Source organism: Hetaerina americana, unplaced genomic scaffold (assembly GCF_022747635.1).
Source record: "Hetaerina americana unplaced genomic scaffold, ioHetAmer1.1.p SCAF_8, whole genome shotgun sequence".
Classification (NCBI taxonomy): domain Eukaryota; kingdom Metazoa; phylum Arthropoda; class Insecta; order Odonata; family Calopterygidae; genus Hetaerina; species Hetaerina americana.
Window position 1 is genome coordinate 10,256,862 of NW_027287427.1, and position 21,061 is coordinate 10,277,922.

A 21,061-nucleotide genomic window follows, 5' to 3' on the forward strand; every position below is an offset into this window, starting at 1 on the left:
AGCCGGTCCTGAGATAACGCATTTGGTTTCCACTAATATATAGCTTTTTCGTCGAATTTTCGTTTTTGTTCGAAGCCTTCTTCGAGCAAAAAGCAACGAAACTGGATGAACGCGGGTTGAAAGCGGCGGTGATGCATGGAAAGCCGCTATTTGTCATGCGGCAGAGGAGATTTTGAGATAATACGTCATCGGAGTTGGTGACGGTACATCGCACGAAGCCGTCGAAAACGCATATCTATTCCTTGTTCCTCTTTTCACCAACTTCCGTTAGATTCCGAAAAAAGTGCTCTTTTTTGAAAAAAGGCCAGAGGCTTACTGAAGTATGATTTGATAACTCATTGAAATGGTATCGACTTGATTGAACTGGTTTGGTTTGATTCAACTACAGTTCTCATTTTTCACATTCGAGGGCGTCGTCAAAATTCTGCCCGTCCCTGCGAGACAAACTTCTTGTTAATGACGTCAAACCGATCGCGCTCGTAATAATGAAGAATCATTTGGTTGACGACCCCATGCTCTTCAAATTTAATTTAAAGAAATGCAATCTAATATTGTGTATTACAGCTGTGTTATTGTAAACCTGTTGAGATAGACATTTGTCATAGGAGCTGTGCGTGTGTGTCCACGGCTTACCCTGCCACTTTGACAAATTAAGAAAGATCTGAGTAGATTAAGCAATATACGAGGATAGGCTGAAAACTAATGCACACATACTTGTAGACCACAAACAATATAACCTTCAGAAGCACTCCTGGTGGCATGTGGCAGTAACATTACCCCTCAACACGCATGCGCAGGTATGAGGGGGAACGACCTTGTAATGCCATTCTTAAGTTCTACTTACTTTTGATGTACTTAGTAAGCAAATAGCTCCTTTGTTATCCTTCTCCATAGAGTAAAAATATGGTGAATAATCATTGAAGGATAAGCAATTATGAGCGTAATGATTAGGGAACTAATAACTAACAAACAATGGATGATCTTACTCTCGTATTTTCTATGTAAACATCCTTCTCTCAACCAAGTGCTGGAGAAAGGTAACGTAAATAACTTTCAATTCCTACGACTCTGATTAAGCTGGATGCACCCGTTGGTGTGTGAATCGATCGTTTCTCATCAAGTTAAAGGGAAAACGCAAGTGCCGGAAATTATTTCATGGCAAGGCAATATTCACATATCGGCAAATTCAAGAGATTGGGGGGCTAAGGGCTCGTATTTCAAAAACGGTCCCGACCGAAATTACAAAGGATGGGGTTTAATCAATCTCTATATCCTACACTAGCCCCTTTCCGGACGCTCAATCGCGAGGTCTAAGTCAAAGCAAGCCTATGTATCTATAAATGATTCGGATTTTGGCCTCCTGAACTCTAGGATGAATACCTTGAATTCGACGGAACCATCTCCGGAAGCCCCAGCTGTCGAATGCCGTTCACCCCTGTTGTTCAACCGGAATACACACTCAGTTTGCGGTTTCAAAATTTCAAAAGATCTCTGCGGTATGGCTGTACAGAATTCCCTTCATCTCTCCCCTCTCCAGTGCACGCCAATCTCCCCTCCACTGTAAATACACATCTACATATAATACCCCGCAAGCCGCCGCTTGGGCGTGTGGCGGGGGATGTTAGGTCAACACCCGTAAAATGGAATAAAGTCACATGAAAAACAAAAACAAATGCAGGCAAATGTACACCCACAGAGGCGTTTATATTAATGTGAAAACCTTTTCACTTACGCATACATATTCAAGTACATTTAGTATCAACTAACATGCGCATACAAATCTACGTGCACACTTGTATTAATGCTAGAGATAGACTGAATTCAAAACAAGGGTTGCGTCACCTAATAAATTAGTTATTTTTAATACGAAATAAGGGAATAAAAACGAGCCACGACTATTTATACACCAGACCCCTATCATAACAAGACAGGTCATGCAGAATTGAAAAGTAAGAGGGGGTAATCCTACTATAACATAGGCATGCAACTCATAGTCTGTACTGTATCGATAATACGGCCGAGCGACCAGAGATAAAATTCTAGTGGCGCAAAAGCGTAATCTAGATTTATACGGAAAGGTAAGTAAGAAAGGCCAGGCGGAAGGGTTTGAGGGGGACTAGGTGAGCGAGCCCTTTGGGGACGGGGGAGGAGAGTGCTGGCCTATTTTAATCCTTAAGTCACTGTGGCTTTCCTTTAATCTTGGGATGCTCCCATAATGACCCCCGTTCGGAAGCGCTTCGCGCTTATGTACGTACGAGGGAGATTTTTCACGATGCTGAAACCTAATCGCGCGGTTGAGTGAACCAAAGACGGTGGGGAACCTTCTGAGCTAAAGCGGAATTTTATTTTTGTTTCGTCTTCGCGTTTTTGATATACCGTCCTCGCTCGGAGCCAAAAATTTGAGGGATTCAAAGGCCACCCGGGATTGCGGTGGCTTAAAAGGTTCTGTCTAAAAATAGCCTGCACCTAGGGCTCTCTCGATTATTGGGGTTGTTAAATGTAGGGCACAAAGTCACACTCCAGTCGGAGACGGTTCGATTCACTGATGATTTCGGTGCATTTTTGTGTTTTGCCATTCTAGTAAATATGCTCCTTGGACATCATATGTACTGTAAACTGGAATATTATGGAAAAACTTCGTTGAGTCTCGGCCTTCCAAACTGTATGAATGGTGGTACCTTATGAGATCATCGTTAGTTATAGCCAGTAGAATAAAAAATATGGCACACATTTGAAAAATAGATATCGCAAAGGCAGAAGTTGGCACTTCTTATCCTCCTTTGATTATTAATGGTACAAATTGGCCTAATTATTGGGTGCAAATAAAAGAAAACGACTTTAGCCGAATCGAAATCTGAAATAAAACTAGAGGAACTGTTAATAGCAAAAGAACAAGGAGACCATGAATCACGGATGAGATAATAAGAGGAGGTGTAAAATACATAAATGAGAGAAGAAAATGGAAGAAAGTAAACGCAGAGTTAAAACATTAAAATAATCGTGGTGGAAGACGCATTGCGAGGATATGGAAAGTTTTATGGACTAATTCGTAGCATCTATGAGAAAGGTATCTGGCCAGAAGCCTTCGTGGGATCAGTTTTAGGTTCTAGTCCAAAAAGGTAAAGGCTGCATCATGTGAGGACTATAGAACAATAAGTTTAATTTTGCAAGCAGCTAAAGTTGTTCTCAGGATCATCAACAAAGAATGGAGAGCAGAGCAAATGATTACTTAGGGAATGATCCGTTTGGGTACAGGAAATGCAGAGGCACGCGTGATGCCATAAATGTAATGAGGTCATTAATGGAGGGGGGAAAAGAACTCCATCAGTATGTGTTTGCCTGTTTTGTAAATTTCGAAAAGAAATTTGATAGAATGAATTGGTTTTATGTTCGGTAGAGTTTTGGAGCAAAATGTTCAGAGTGGTATGGACATTAGGAGAAGAATTGCGTTAGGCAAAGAATCTTTCATATGGAGGATGGAATTGATGACAGCGACGTGGAGTAAGGATTTTAACAAAATATAATTAAAACTTTGATATGGAGCGCAGTAATGTACGGCGCTGAAACATGGCAATTGAAGCAGAATGGTAGGTAGATTTGAAGCTTTTGAAATATGGGTGTGGAGAAGGATGGAGAAAGCAAAGTGGGCAGAAAGGAAAAAAATAGGAAGTGCTGGATATGGTGGGTGAGGAGAAGGGATTACCAGGAGCATGCATAAATAAACAAAACAACGCATTATGGCTAAGAGAGACAAAAGAGACGTTCTTCTGCTTATGGTTAAATATCCGCTGCTAATTTTCTCTTAACCTAAGCAAAATAAGACAAACCCACCAGATTATTTTCATACAAGAACTCCCTTTAACGGAAATGGTGTTGACCGAGAAGGGCTATAATATTTCACTAATTAAAATCAGGCCTTATATCATAAAATGTGGCGCCATTTCACAACAGCACCGTAACGTAAGGTTAGATGTTCTTTTTCCAAATAATTGCCCACTATTATAAACCTTTTCGCTTTAATTGAAATCGGGATGATTAGAAAATATGAACCATGGTTCCAGTTAAAAAACATAAATATACATGTTTAGTAAAAAACGTTATTTAAATGTTTGTAGGATTATCTTGATGCCATGAAAAACAAATGTTTCGTAATAAGAAAATTTGAGATGAGTTCTATTTACATTAAAAAATAATAATGAGCGTCTCTTTTAAATTCAATCCCTGAATGAACTAAGAAAATATTTGCCTCTTACTTTGTCCCGCTCACGGAGCTCTTTTGAAAGCTTGTCCTCCCAAGCAAAGCGTCTTTCTCGAAGGCTCCAATTAATCTGAGAGTATTTTCAAATCGTATTTTCAAGCCGAATTTGTTTCGTTGGCATTTTTTTTCGCCCAAATTTACCACCTATTGATTACAGATGGCTATTTCTACTATAACACCCTCCATCGAGGTTTACTTATTCTGATGAGATGTGATTTCATAAATACTATCATTAATTACCGATTTCCTTTGATCTGCGTTGGAGTTAATGAGATATCTTCATTTGCTTCTTGTGGATAAATAATAAATTTTGAGGTTAAAATCAAAATATTCGAAATTGGGATTATTTTCTTCCACTTGGCCTTCAGTGGATCCCTGTGCGCTCTGGGTCATTTCGATTTTATGTTCTTTTCTTCCATGAGCAGTTTTGTAGTTTACCTCCTATTTCATTCGAATGCGACTTAGAATGACTTTCTGTTCAAATGATTTCCTCATGAAATATCAAAGGTTTGTGAAGATGACGTAATATCAAGTACTCGAACTAGAAAAAAACGAGCCTTTTACCTCTTTTCTCGTATTTCTACCCACTGCATTTTTTAAAATGGACCATCATATATGGGTGTAAAAATTTATTAATGAAGTTAGAATGGGACTGTACGGACCATACTCATATATTTCATGCGTACTGTAATAAACATGGATTATTGCTTGCATCCGTCGACTTAGAAGAGTGAACATGAAATACTTACCCTTTATTCTACCAGCTTTGCGATTATATTACGAAAGGAGAGCACTAAAATATCCCACGGATGGCGGCGAAGAGGAAGATTATAAACCTTTCTATACGCACACGCTTAACATCTCATTGTGGGCTTCGAACAAGTCTCCTCTTTTGCCCTCGTGAAATGATTATTTCCTACTTTCAAAAGACATTTATGATATTTTTTTATTAGAGAGGTCGTAATTAAAATTTTAATTCCGTACAGTAGTGGTTAGTAGAAGAGATGTATTTTCCGAAAACAAGGCCTTTTAATTTTTAATTTTAGACGAGGTAGCATGGTCGGTAGGGCTTTCGGCTGCAGTTAAGGGGGTCTCTGGACCCAAATCTGGTTGAGGTCCTCGGCCCTCACCAGCTTAACCGGCGTAATTTTGTGTGCACACAACTTTCTGGGAAACCACAGGCGTCACAGAGAAAGGATGCGCCTTTCCCTTTGCCTGAAAGTGCAAATTTGGATCTCGTGTGAGGTGGAGGCTCTACACTCTTCTACCAAAGAAACTTTTTAGGTTAATTGCTGTGCTAGGCAGAGATAATTTCATTACATAAAATATGACATCAAGTTATTAATGACGGGTTGACGGGACTATTAAATTAAGATAAGGTATGGGGCAATTTGTTTTTAACAAATGATCCTAAAACCTGGTTTATGTAACAATCTGAAAATAAAGAATAAATAAGTATAACACTAGGAAATGGTGCAGTGGAGAGGTAATGTCACAGAAATAATAGTGAAAGCTGACAATGTTAATATCTGTATTAATATGGCATGGTAGGAGTATGAATTAAACTGTGTCTGCGTTAAAATAATGTTTAAATTAGCTAATTTATTATTTAACACCCTCCACTCTGAAATTATTCAAAAATATCCTGAAAGACCTATTAATCAATTGTAATACGAGTATGTATTGGTATGATAAAGGTGCTGGGGTCTACCGAAATATTGAAGTGAGTTATTCAATAAAAAGAAAAAAAATATCTTTTGTAAAAAGATTAGCCAATAAGGAAACAACTCACTTTAATATTTCGGGTGTTTCTCAGGCACCTTAATCATTCCAATGACAAATTAAACTTGATTTATATGTATTTCAGGATATTGTGATTCTATTTATTTGATAGTTTCAAAGGAGGGGTCACTAAAAATGATTTATAAATATAGTATGTGTATGAATAAATATATTTACGTTTTTATAAGTAAAAAAGTATATATAAATATAAATAAATAAATATATGTATATATACATATACATATATATATATAACGATTGTACGGAAAAACTCACACGAGCGGCACAATAATGGACTGACACAATATAACACAAATAGAATAGAACAGCAACATTTAAAAGGACACTTACACGGTAAATTGTTCGAGCTTTCGGCCCTCTCAGAGGCTTTCTTCAAGAGAGACTCAAGAGAGTATCTCTTGAATCGTGTTTATACGATTTTCTAGAAAGAAAAAGGCTAAGCTAAATATCAAAATAGGACAGCAAAAACTTGAGCAGGTAGAACAGTTTACGTATCTGGGAAGTGTATTGGACCAACACGGTCAAAGTAGTAGGGACGTAAGGAGAAGAATTGCGCTAGGCAAAGAGGCTTTCACCAGGAGGGAGTTGATGACAGGGACTTTGAGTAAGGATGTTAAGAAAAGACTCGTAAAAATTTTGATATGGAGCGTAGTTATGTACGGCGCGGAAACGTGGTCATTGAAGCAGAAGGATAGACGTAGATTGGAGGCTTTTGAAATGTGGGTGTGGAGAAGAATGTAGAAGGTGAAATGGACAGAGAAGAAAACAAATGAGGAAGTACTTGGTATGGTGGGCGAAGAGAGAGGTTTGGAGGAGAAATCCCATGGAGGCAGGAAAAATGGATGTAGGGCGTATTGATCGTTAGTTGAATGTTGAAGACTGTGATAGAGGGTGGGATGTTTGTTAAACGAGGAAAGGGCAGGAACAGAATAGCGATGTTGGACTGGATGAAGGGAGGAAGGAGGTACTCAGAGATGAAGAAGGACCAGACGTATAGTAGGACGCTGGTTTTTTTTTCGCTAGGAGTAATGAAATATTTATTTGGAAGTTGTGTGCATCCAAAAACCGACCTCAACCGGTAGATTACGTAAATATATATAATACTTCAAAGTGTGCAGTACAGAAGTTATTAAATTATAGTTATAAGGAATAAGGGATGCATTTTATTTCAGGTTAGTAAACATGCGCTTAACAGGCTGAGTTTTTTCGATTAGCATTCAAGGATTATGCATTTTAAACCAGACCAATTGCCCAGTTCAACCCTTAATTATCAGTCATATTAATGAAAGGATTTACCCTTTTTGCCCTCTAATGCATTATATACAGTCGTAAGTATATTTCTATCAAACTAAGTGTGCATGAATTTCCAAAACATTTCCATTTCCCCTTGTGTTTATTCTCATGCCGCGTTCCCCACGTTAGTAAGGCTTCACATGCTGTTTTTGGCAGAATAAAAACCTCTTGGAAATTAAATAGGCACTGAAGCCCTTTGTCTGATTACGGTAGACCTTTTGAGTATGGATTATTTTTTACTTGATGAAGACTGATTTCTTGATCCACGTGGCAGCCGTACAACAGGCCAGTGGCCGGTGGCAACCTTTGGATGTACGCATCTATTTTCCAAACATTTAGGTTACCCGGTTACTAGCATTTAATTGCAAACCGAATCGTGGCTCAGGAGAGCGAAAGGACCCGCGTAAAATAAACGAATGATTAGCACTGGGCGTGCAACCTTTGTGCCGGATTCCTTAAGTTACGAATAAACACATGCATAGTAACGTAACTTTCTGCTTGTGCGAGTCAAACCGCTGAGAAATATTACTTGTAATTCTGTATTTATTCGGCTCTCAATTTTTTTGTGAGCAATAGAAGATTGCCTCCACCATGGCCTGCAACCTTCATGGTGGAAAGGATTGTGTATTCCGATGACCCCTAGATCTCTACTGGCGGGAGCAACGAGAATTGCTCCTGGTAGGGTCATCCATTAGAGATAGAGACTATTGACCATTGAGAGATGGTGTCACGTTAAAAACGCCATTGAGAAAGGCAACGGGAAACCACCTCAATTAGTATTCCCAAGACTTTTATGATGGACATTAGAGAGAATATCAGTCCTGGAAACTACTGGACTCGGCCCAATCGGCCGTGTGTCGTGCTCGGTAGCGGAAGAGGCATGACTTCCCCGGTCGTCATCTCACGAAATCCCTGAAAAGTGACAGTAGTAGCAGAAAAGATGAAAGAGAAGACCAATATAATTTCGATACGAGCTGAAAATATGCGGATGATTTATCCGACAGGGAAATTAGAAAATATGAATCGAGAGATGGAGAGGGGAAATGCCGATATTTTAGGGAGGTGCTCGGTGAGATGGAACGATAGCGGGGAATATTGGAGAGATAGTTATAGAGTTGGAGTTGTATGGTAAAGGCAAAGAAAGCCGACGAGAGATGGCATTTATATTGTAAAGCAATACTGGAAAAAGAGTTTTAAACACAGGGCAGGTTATTGATTGAATATGATGAATAGAAGTAAAAGTATAGCGAATACTTAATTAAAGCTTACATGCTAATACGTAAGTATTCGCGGGGTGGGAGATTTAGACTAGCTTTAATATCCATTAGAGGAGATAAATGTGGGTGTCCCTGTAAGAAATTATTTGATAGTGATGGGTGCGTAGAAAAGGTCCGGGGACTCAGGGATATAACGGTTAGACTGGAATATGGCTATGCACAGAATTTTTGAACGGCATAATAAATTCGTACGGTGTCCCAGTAGAAGTTGCGGACTCCGATCATCATTCAGTACTAATGAAATCATCAAAGTCAAATGGTCAGGTTTAGGGGGATAAAACAAGAATGTCTGGCGAGGAAATGGAATGTACGCATTCACGTTGAAGCATTAATCGTTATGAAAGGAAGATATAGGAACCATATATATATATAGGAATACAGGAATAGGAGGCAGTGGAAGAAGTTAATGAGCGGTAACCAGTTCATTAGAAGAGAGATGGTGATTAAAGGAGGATTATTTCAAACTAAATATAGGTAATAAGGTTTTCGAGGAAGTGAGCTAAGTTAAGCATTAAATGTAGAGGGCATAAACTTGAGCAGATGGATTGGTTCACCTATCATGAAAGCATTTTAAGCATACTACCCTAATATGATAGCCCTCTGATCACATATTATCAAGAAGTAAACCTTAAAACATTTCTACGTTTTATCACACATCCTATACGATGAAATGGATTTAATGCAATCGTGATAAATAGTTCTGTATCTTTAGCAAATTAATTGATAAGTTATAAGTATTGACGATAAAAATCAGAAATATTGGTAAATATCATAAAGAAATGAAACAACAATACAATGACGTAGTGTATAACGCATTCATTTTTGTCCTCGAGTCGATGATTCCGAGCAGAAGATATATTGAATTTCATGGCTACGGCCTAAATCCCCTTATGGCCTTTTTTATTTCTAGTCATTCGCCGTTCTTTTATGCTTCACCAACGAGCTTTCCCGTCATTTTCCTCCGTATTCTGACTGGACAAAATGCCCTTTCATTTTTATATGGCGTGACGTGCTGAAAGATTGTTTTCTCTCTGGATGACATGGTGCAGAGTAAATCTTTCATGCTCATGCTTTGATCGCCAATAACATGAAACGATAGTGTAATATGAGGCGTGGAATCTTCGTATTTTCTCCTACCCTCGATGAAACTGAAGAGGATGAGTTGATATATCAAAACAGCGTACATTACAGATGGTTCAAGGGTTATTAAGTTTGGACTCACCTAAGAGTAAATGTTGGAAGTGCAATAGATGTATGATATAAATATATTGTACTTAGAGGAATCCGCAATTTTTTCGAAAGACGGTGCATGAGTTTGGAGGTAAAATTTGAGAGGTTGGGAATATGAGATGATGGGAAAGTATCGAGTTCATTGATGGGCGATACCTTCAGAGACGCCCCACCAACCTCAAGCAGCGTGATATTCTGGGTACCAGAAATTTCTCTGTAATCGTCGAGATGCATAAAGAAAGGAAGTGTCTCGCTAACCTATCAGAGATCCACATACCACCAACAACGAACGAAAAGATGTTTACTATATCGAAAGAATTTTACGTGCCTTAATTACGAAAGTATAACCTTGAGTAGCTTAATTTGCTCGAAAAGAGTGTTTCAATTTGGAAATTGAATCGATATACGACAGATGTAAGGGGAAATAAATCAAATAATTGCTGGGCACTTTGAACATATACGACAAAAATAAATTCTGAGAAATTTTATGAAATTTTAAAGTGAATAATTGTTTCAATTTACATGGTATTTAATGATTAAATGTAATATATTTGTTCATTTTTTAATTTTGGAAATAATTCCCGTTTAAAATACGGAGAGCAGAAATGTACTGTGAAAACTAAATTTTTTAATCTTTAAAGTCGATATTCTAGAGCATCCTTAACTGAATAATACATGCTCATGCTCATACATATCATGATATGATTCTCATTAATTTCCTCATTCTCTTTATAAATGCTCAGAGAAATCGTTAAGGGCTTGACCTTCACAATCAACTGATATGCTCAGCAGAGCTGACGTTAATGACTCGTGGAAGAAGGTAGAATCAAATTCTCGCGAAGCGTAACAAAGGCAAATGTCACCATTAATCTTCCAATGCAGAGAACTGTGCTCTTATTTTTGGGAAAGTATCGTTTATTAACAGCGTCCACATTACGTTTGAGAACCGAAATTGAATTCCAGTTTAAATGAGCAACTTAACCGACAGCTGGACCCGGAATGTGCGCTATCAGCGCAAATATCTTAACTTCCTTCGGCAATGGTATTAGGTGCCCAACAAATGGAATGGAACAGCCCGGCATGTGAATTCTGAATCTCGTCTTTTTTCATTATCTTCTCCCTTACCACCCATTTCTTTCCTCTGGACCCTCTTTATGGAGCTTTGCAGCATTAAAAGGCGTTTTCCTCCGGCTCTCAAACGAAACCCTGGCACGCATACAAAGGGGAGAACCCTTTGGTTCTTCATTATTGTCTCCCCATGGTAAACATGTACGCTTGTAAACAAGTAGATAAGGCTCCTATAATTTAATTCCATGATAATAGCATCATGTAATTCGCTTGAGATTAAACATTAATTCAGTTATTTTCTTAGTTATTGCGTGAAGGAAGAGAATTTTCTTTTTTGTCCTGAGTTATTTCATAAGTGCGTTGCGGATTTCGTCATTGAGGAATACGTTGCCTCTAATGGCGACCTATTTCATGAAAAGAACAATTTTCATCTTCCAAAAGAGGTGAGTTCTGATCTAATATACCGCTAATCTGGTAAATTCACATGGAATTAATAATTTACGTTATTAAACTTACGTTTTTTGGAGTCAAACTTGAGATTAAAATTATGAAATTAAAATTTATTGATATAATTGTTCATTCATGAATTAATTTTGCAAAGAATCTTCGGTTATTTCTAAGAACAATGGAAGTAATATCATTTTTTGAAGCCGAAATGTTTGGATAATTTAAACTCCAGGCTGTATAGTCGAAGAGTGGTAAATTGCAGTGATAAATGTTACGGTAATGACCACTCTTAACGCGTGGAATATGAGAATCTGCAATAATTATATCGTGCAGTCATTGTTCAGTAACATCACTCTATTAGCAAGAACACATTCCAGAAACCCATCAGTGTGGCCACTATTTCACGTCAGATGTTATCTATCTGCCACTGTATCTCACTTCGTCTCGCATGGTGAATGGGGACCCTTTAAAGTTCAATGAAAGTAGTTTAAGTCTCGAATTTTGGAACAGTTCTGTACTCCGTGGAATGAGAATGACTTTAAACTCTCCGACATTTCTCTCCTCTTAGAGTCTGCATGCTTTCCTCTTACGCGAAATGCTGTTGGAAAAAGTAATATTCTTGGATATCAGATCTTAGACCGGGTCGTTCATTTCACGCCGGCTTCCTGTATCCATCACAACCAGACATTCTCTGCCATTAAATTTTACGATGATCATTGTCCTGTCGTAACAACACATCGTAGCATCCCTATCGTTGATTGCACTGTGGGGAAGGTCATTAAAGTCCGCAAGTATAGAAATAACATTTTATGACTAAAGGAAAGTTAATATGACAGAAAAAAGCGTGCAATGCTTATTCCTCGAATAAATTGGGTTCATACATTTTATTGCCAAAGTTTGATCGATTATTTACGAATTTCTAGGCGTAAATTATTTTCAATCAGATAATCATTGCCTCATTTATTGTTAAAAAACATCTGGATCTATGAATACTGTTTAAATTAGTTGAATAGACTCAGAGTTAATTATGGAAAGGAAATTTTATTGATAATGCTTAAGTTATTTTGATCGCCTAGTTTACTATAACTGAGAGTATTCCGCGGGTCTTAGAGAACTCACAGAATTCTTGGGCGTGAAATTGATTAATCGTGAAATAGAATAAGGTAAAGAGACGATAATGATTGAGTTTGAATGAGTACTTCTAAAGCATAATATAGTTAAATGTCATGAGTGAACATTTTAATGAAATTCAGATTTATTAGACTTTGATTTGATTGATGAATTTTATCTGTGGCAAGATTTTATAACCAAAACTTTTGATGGCTAGATATTTCGTCCGTTTTCTTTCATTCAATCCCTAGATGTCAAAAATACCTCAGTCGGTCAAATAAGATACTTTTCATCTGTTTCACATTTAATTACATACGAGTATTTTTAATTATTATTAGTAGAAGTAGTGTATTGGTTCCTAAATCACCGGTTCTTCGTGGGAAGAACTCACTTGGACATTTCGCAAGAGTACCATTCAGCTAGGAAGTAATTTCTTCACTTCTGAGTTTATCACGAACACCATTTTCCAAAATTTATATTAAAGGAGAAAAATATTTACTTGTCTATGCAGCCATTAGAATTTCCTTTGACTTTTTCTCGTGTGTTTTATTATTTCAAAGAGCTGAAAATTGGATCGCACACATGCAGTTGCGAGTCGGTTGTGCCTTTTAAAAATAGTAAAATGCCTGGTAAAAACCATGGGACTCCCTCAGTATTATATCAGAGATGGTTTTTTATGCCTTCCAAATATATTCCCTCCCTTCATTGATGCTTTGAGAACCAATTGTTCTCCAACTGAACTACTTAACTCTTGCATGCGTGTTGGAACTTCTTTGATTAATTCTCGACGAATGGATCAACGAAGAAGAACTATACTGGATCTGAAATCCCATGGGACTTTAAGAGCTTTCAAAAGTTTTTTTTAAATACTTCTAGATATTTTAATGAGAAATAAATCGCATGCTTTCAGCAACTATTAATGCAGCTTAAGTGCTTGCATCTTTTTCCTCGATTACATTGTAGATTTGTTTTACCAGCCATTAAGAAAATAATATATTTTTTTAACTTATCGAACTTATCTAACTTTCTCAACTTCCTTTCATTTCGTCCAACATGGCAATACCTTATCCACATATTTCTGGCATATCCAACTTTCTCTCCTCTACTTATCTTCAAAATACGTCGTCTGTGTATTAAATGCGTGAACTGGTGCCATCTGGTGTCCATAACGCGGACTATAGCCCCGCCCACTAGCGGCGCTAGTTGCCTGAGATCCAATGAGCCGTCTGTGCTTGGCGAATCGTCGAGCTGTGCGTACGGTGCCAGTTATGTTAGCGTCTATTGTCCTTGGTTTTACCATTTTTCGAAAATGGAAATTAACGAAATCACGGAGCAACGAATCGACATCTGTGTACGGTAATAAAGCTCTGAAGAAAACGTCCGTTTTCAATTGGATTAGGCGCTTTAACGATGGCCGACAAGACGCCACGGATGGTGCAAGGCCCGGTACACTTTCAACCACCTGTATTGACGACAGCATTGATCGTGTGTCGTCCCTTGTCCTTACCGATCGTCGAAAAATTGTCTGAACGAAGTAGCTGAGAGAACTGAATTTAGGAAAATCAAAAGTGCACACTAAGTATTTTAACCGAACATTAGTGTTTAAAAAAATTGTGCAAGAATCGTGCACATTTTGCATTAATTGTTAGCCAGTTTCTGGCTAAAAATCATGAATTTCTTCCAGAAGGACAAACAGTAAATACTGAGTTCTACCTTACAGTTCTCAAGCGTTTGAGAGATCGCGTCCGTCGTGTGCGACCAAATTTGACTCAAGGCGATGATTCACCATGACAATGCACCTGCACATTCAGCATTGGCTGTTCGCCAGTTTCTGGCAAAAAATTCAATCACCATACTTGATCATCCTCCTTCATTTTCCATATCTCGCCTCCTGAGACTTGTTTCTATTTCCTAAATGCAAAAATGTAATAATGGGATACCACTGGGAAGATGTGGAAGACACAATAAAGCAAGAAACAACGAGGAAACTAAAAAGCCTATCTGCCGAGGACTTCCCAGGGTGCTTTACAAAATAGAAAAGAAAATAGAAAAAGCGCATAGCAACGAATGGAGAGTATTTTGAAGTGGACAAAATCGATGTAGACTAAATTTTGTGAAATAAAGATATTGGAGGCCTCAGTTCGCGTATTTATTGGACAGACCTCGCATTCTATCGCCCATTTTTATGTCCTGCATCCATATTATCTGTCTTCTATGAATTTACCCTAACAAGGTGAAGACTTTTGGTTGAGCATTGGGGTATATTAATGCAAGTTTTTTGGTATAAAAAAGTAGGCCGAAGGGGAAAATGGGTTAATGGAAACTAATGTGATCAGACGGTAAAGGTAAAGGAAGGGAGAATAGAGTTTTGGAAGGGGAGAAAGACAATGTCCAATGGCATCGCCGATGCTTGAATCTCTAAGCTTAGGAAATTTGAATTATGTTACGTGAGGGACCGGAGTTCGGGATGAGGTGCATGGGATGCTGATTAAGTGATTTAGATACACAGGTGATGAATCATTATCCAGACATGGTCAGTACAGTTATAATCACTTCACACACGGATAATTAATACGTTAATACATAATACATTATATATATATATGTATATATATATGTATATAATTATATATATATGTATATAATTATATATATATATATATATATATATATATATATATATATATATATATATATATATATATATATATATATATATATATATATATATATATATATATATATATATATATATATATATATATATATATATATATATAGAGAGAGAGAGAGAGAGAGAGAGAGAGAGAGAGAGAGAGGATAATAATACGGTAATAAATAATACATTATAAACGGATAAACCTATATAAAAAGAAAGCCTAAGTAATGAGATTTTCTAGAAAAAGGAATACTTAAGTTGATTATTAAATTAGGAGAGAATAAATCAAAACAGGTTGAACAGGTCACATTCTTGGGAGGTATATGGGTGGAGGAGAAGTTTAGTAATGGGATCAATAGGAGAGGGAAGCAGTGGGTCGTTGGCGATAGATTCATTTTAAATACCTGAATGATTGAACTGTATACTAAATAGATACTTAAGGGAAGACTTTAGCGACCTCTTATATTGAGATTTTAACTGTGTTAAAAAACCAAGATGGTGAGAAGAGATTTTGGACTCTGGAAGAAATCAAAAAGAAGAAAATAATTTTAGAAGGAGCGTAACACTTACGATGAGGTATTTAATATTGCCATCAAAAAGAGAAAGAAGTTGAATTATGTAGAAAAATGGCAGAATATGTGGGTGGGATGAATTGAGACTTAGTTTGGTCGTTTAAAGCCGTAATAGAAGGTAACATGTTAGTTTAGAATGGGATGGAATGGAGATTTCAGAAGGAATGAAGCTATATGCAATGTATGAAGAACTGAAGAAGAAAATAATAATGGAAAAAGGAAAAGGAAATTTTGTGAGGCACGAAATATCTAATAGATTTAGGGATCGCCGGAGCCATAGATAAAATGGGCGGATTAGTTACTATGATCCCCATTTTGTTATCGTATTGCATTTCAGTTTAATTCGATGGATTGTCCTGTTAAGGGCTCCTAAAATTTACAAATGGACCCTGAATTCTGAACCCATTGCCAACCTCATCATTTAGCGTAGCGCTGCAGAGATCCCAAATAGTGCGTGTACATAATCCACGAGCTCTCTCCTATCATGGATTCGATGGATGTTCGAACTGACTCCAAATGGCTCCTCCCTGAAATAATGTCTTTGACCTTTTGGCCTTTGACCAACATTATTGATCTTTGACCGTTTCAATGCCTCGAAGAGAACATTTTGTACACTTTCAGTTTCATGTCATACGTAAACGTAGACAGTAAATTAAAATACGAATAATTAATAACTTCTATTATGCCAAATTATTAGTCATTATTAAGGTCAAGTCGATTTGTTAGTTTGCTTTTTCAATTTTAAGTTCACTTACGAGCTATTTTGTGCTTGAAGATTTTATTTAGAGAGCCTGTAATCGCTTTAAAATAAAGTAATCTCTTTATGATGAATTCCCCTGTGACCTTGAAATCAGCTGGCCCCTTTTTTCTTTCTCATTGTGCCATCCACCGTTCAGCGAGAAAGCATTTGTGTTCCAAACCATTACCGTTCCTGATTCAAAATTATAATGCAAATGCATAGGCATTATATGATGCTACCGCAATGCAGTAAAGCCTGCGGTCTTGAGCATAGACTGAGATCGGGGGAATGTCAGTTCTCTTTTTCTTCTGAACCTAACAATGGAATGTCATCTCCTTGAACCTGATGTGAAAATCGTATTTCCCATTTGTACTCGCCAGCCTTCTCTCTTCAAACTATTCCGTGAACAGCTAATCGCCACCCTTCAATTTGATAATTGCTAGTACATTTTTAGAATAATGTGACTTATGGCAATATATTTACGTGCCTCCAAAACCAAAATATTCTTGGCAGTTTAAGCGTCACGACACTTCTCAAGTTTATTTTGACATATCCAGCGTATTTAATGTATTTTTAAATTTGTCTCCGGTGTAACTTAATGGAATTCACACAACATATTGAAATGCAATGAGTAACTTTTTGATTCCACACACTTTATTTAGAACACGACCTAGCTTTCGACGCTAGAAATCATCATCAGTTACTCCTCACAGAAGCAAACTTTGTGTGTGTGTGTATATATATATATATATATATATATATATATATATATATATATATATATATATATATATACACACACACAAAATTTGCTTCTGTGAGGAGTAACTGATGAATATTATATATATATATATATATATATATATATATATATATATATATATATATATATAACCATAAACACAGTAATCAACCCGAAGGTCGGTTTAGATACGTAGGTAGGTGATGGTAGAGTTCACCCAGTACTAAGCCCGACAGCGTGTGAAATTCACACATCAGGGTATGGGGGCAAGTTCCTTTCCCTGTGCTGATTATGGTTTCCCCTGTGCCATTATGGATGACCTGGTACCCGAAAAATCACATAGCTTGGGTGGAGCTGTAGGTGCCCAGAGTGCCTTGCCCGGGAATCGAACCCGGGACCCTCTAAGCAATCCAACGCCCTACCCACTGGACTACCGAGACCCACATATATTTATATATATATACACACAAATGTATATGTATATATATATATATATATATATATATATATATATATATATATATATGTTGCATTTCATGTCACTTAGTTATTTTACGTTTCGGTGGTCTTCTGAGACTGCGCTTGGTGTACATATCATCAACATTCCCATATAGTGCGTTTACAGATTAAATCTATTTAAAGTTTGAAACAGAAATTTGAATTACACAATAATAATTTATTCAGGTGCCTACCAATGATAACTTTAAGCACAGTTTATTCTTTGTATTTTTTGTCAATCATTTCTATAGTGCTTCGAAAATCGACGGCTTCAAGCTGCATCGCAAAAAAATGGCAAATTTCAAATTCAATAGAAGGATGCAGACTAGCTAGGAGAGGCTTTTATCATTCATAAGCCGAACCTTTTCGGCCAAACTCGCCCTACTTTGGTGGAAGTTTTATCTTTTTATGGCGCAGTGGTTCATGATCGGAGCATGCATTTGGTGTCGAATCATGATTGCAGTTATTTTCGAGGGTATTTGGAGATTCTTGAAGGTTGAACGCTCATTGTGCTTTTTTCAATTTTTATAAATTTTTAAAGTATATTAATTTTCAATTTTTATCAATTTAAAATTTTTATCCTTTTAAAATTTTTATCAATCGTCAATTTTTATCGTTTTTTAATGGTTGTCAATTTTTTCAAAAATGTCTACATCTACTGGATAAGTATTACAAACATTTTTTGATATATGCTTGTCCACTAAATAATCCAAAAGCCGTCGAAAGAGCGTGTGGAGAGATGTATTTTGGACACCAGGCATTAACGCGCAAATATGCGCATGGAAATAAGCAGTGTACCAGAACTGAGACTCTGACTGAGTTCAATTCTAATGGCACATTACAGCGCAATTGTCAAATACTTTTCAAGCACACATTTACTCCGCCAAATATCACTACGGACTATTTTGAAATCCACATTGAGGAACCAACAAAGTCATTGAACCAATCTTACACAAGATCTGTGTCTCATAAATGTAACATCGTTAAGTATTATAGCTTAGTTATTCCCATGGAACGTGGGCTGTATTTTATGAGAAAATGATCGAGTGGCTGATGTCAGTCTTCATCTAGAATATGAATATTTGGATTCACGACCTCCAGCAGAGAGTGTAACAATAAAATAGGTTTCGAAAATGATAAGATATGGTACCCGTAGGGAAAATAGATTGAATTTTGAATGAAAAAACGAAATGAATTTTATTCTTAAGAATACTATTGAGGAGATTAATAAGGTGTAAAATCATTTCAAAGGAGTTATCACTGCCTCAATGTTCTTAGGTTATCTGATGAGCCGAGGGTTCCAGTTCTTCGTCTTGTCGCACCCGCGGTTTGTATGAACATGGTGACCTATGGACGAGGGTAGGCTGAAAATTAATGCACACATGCTTGTAGACATTCAGAAGCACTCCTCGTGGCATGTGGAAGTAACATTCCCCTTCAGCCCGCATGCGCAGGTTTGAGGTCGTTACATTCATCCAGTGTATTTTGAGAAGCGGAAGTATGGAGGAATGTTCTTAACAATTGATTTCCGGTCCGGGACAGGGTCCAGTGGGGGCTACATTGAAGCGATTTAGGAAGGCCCAATGGGTTGCAATCACAGAACATCCGTTCAAAAAGTAGGCCTCAAAGGCAAACGCAAGCTACTCACTCTTCCAAATTATGATGGCGACTGACTGGGGTGGAGGAAAAATTTAAGAACCCCAGCTGTCAAATGAGACCACTCTTACCCAGTTACAACACTCTACAGCCTGATTGGCGCGCATTTTAAAAAAGGAAGTTATGGTTGCTGCATCTTGTGCGTGTGTGTATTTCTTATTTATGGTAAATGAGATAAGACCATGGTTTTGTGCTGAAAATTGCAGGATTGATCCATTTACAATGTGAATTTACGATAAGTAGACAAAACATGAATATCCGACCGTTATTACATTTTACAAAATTCTTGTCAAATTTACAAATGACATTTTTTTCTCTCTCTCAGCACCTCGGTTTTTATTCATCATTATCAGCTTCGTTTTCACTAGCCTAGTTCTGAAAATGCTGAAGCCTCAGTTTTAATATATGTTATAATACCTAAAAATAAACTTGTCTCACGATTATTGCATCTCATTACCTACTATCGCTATGACAATTATCAGCGGATGAGTGATTAACTACTTTGATCTTATGGATGTAATTTCTATCGATTAGCCTTGTTTAAACTAATGCATTAAATGAATTTTGTATTGAAGTGTCCATTAATGTTCTTATCAAGTTACTGCTCTGTTTGCTTATATCAATCCTTCATTTCCCTTCAAACATATCGACTGCTCTTAGGGTTAAAGAGTCAAACGCTATCATTTGGTGTCTGTGGCAACTTAAGTTAAATATGAAGAATGAGTAAAAAAATAAACTTTGTTTAATAATCCCATTCTATATAATATGTAAAAGGTTTGGCAAGGATTAAATCATCATTCGCGAAAGAAAATTATGCCAGAAATATATTTTGGGATGAAGTGTGCCCTCGTTCCCCTATATTTTGAAAATTTTCAACTGCATGCTCATGCTGCACTAATCACAGATTCACAGAAATTGAAACGAACGCCAACATTTCTTTAGAAGAAGAATTACATCGGGCATTTTTCTTCTTGGAAATACTATATTACGGAAATCGTCAAGTTTGGATTGGTCATGATTTCAGAGGATTGTTTAAATTGGACAGTAATAAAATCAATAGATTTATTCAAGGAAATGCAATAACTGCACTTTAGGATTTTGGGAATCATGAAAATGGAATATTCCACCCGTTCCATTTTGAAATTACTTTCTGGATAGTTAAATGATTAAAAAAATATCTACATGATATTTGGGAAAGTTTCCTCCTCAACCACATTGCTACACTTTACCACAGTGGTAACTATGAGAAATTACCATACCTTTAATCGTAAAATCTGAACTCATATTAATGCAGCAGGAGCCGTTGATCTCCTCTCTGTTTGATAAAATATTTAATCGGAAAATAATGGAAATAATTGAACAATACATCTTACCTAATATAGCTTTGTTAGTTCTAGGAGTCCTTCTTGGTTGCTTGTGTCGTCATCCCGGTATTCCTTTACTGCTAGAATTTATCTCGAGGCGAGGACTTCCTGGGTGGAGAATACTCTGAAATTAAACAATTGAACTATTACGACTGGAGCGGAAACCTCAGCAAAATTACCCTAAGCATTATCATACACTTGATTCAGTATTAGGCACAAAGATATCCTAGTGCATACTTTTTTTGTTAAAACATAATACATTTTTAGCGAATTTGAAGTTAAAACTGGAAAGTTATTTTCTGTTTACTAGTAGATAGTAAAAAATTAGATATCACCAAACCTCAA

General features: G+C 37.0%; 1 protein-coding gene across 1 annotated transcript in view; it reads right to left on the reverse strand.

The window, feature by feature from the left end:
- LOC139697769 (uncharacterized) overlaps positions 1 to 21,061 on the reverse strand; it is a 387,739-nt gene that overhangs the window by 206,433 nt on the left and 160,245 nt on the right. The window contains exon 2 of the mRNA XM_071596608.1: positions 20,726 to 20,840. The gene's annotated coding sequence lies outside the window, so the exon portion shown is untranslated. The remainder of the gene's footprint in view (positions 1 to 20,725; positions 20,841 to 21,061) is intronic.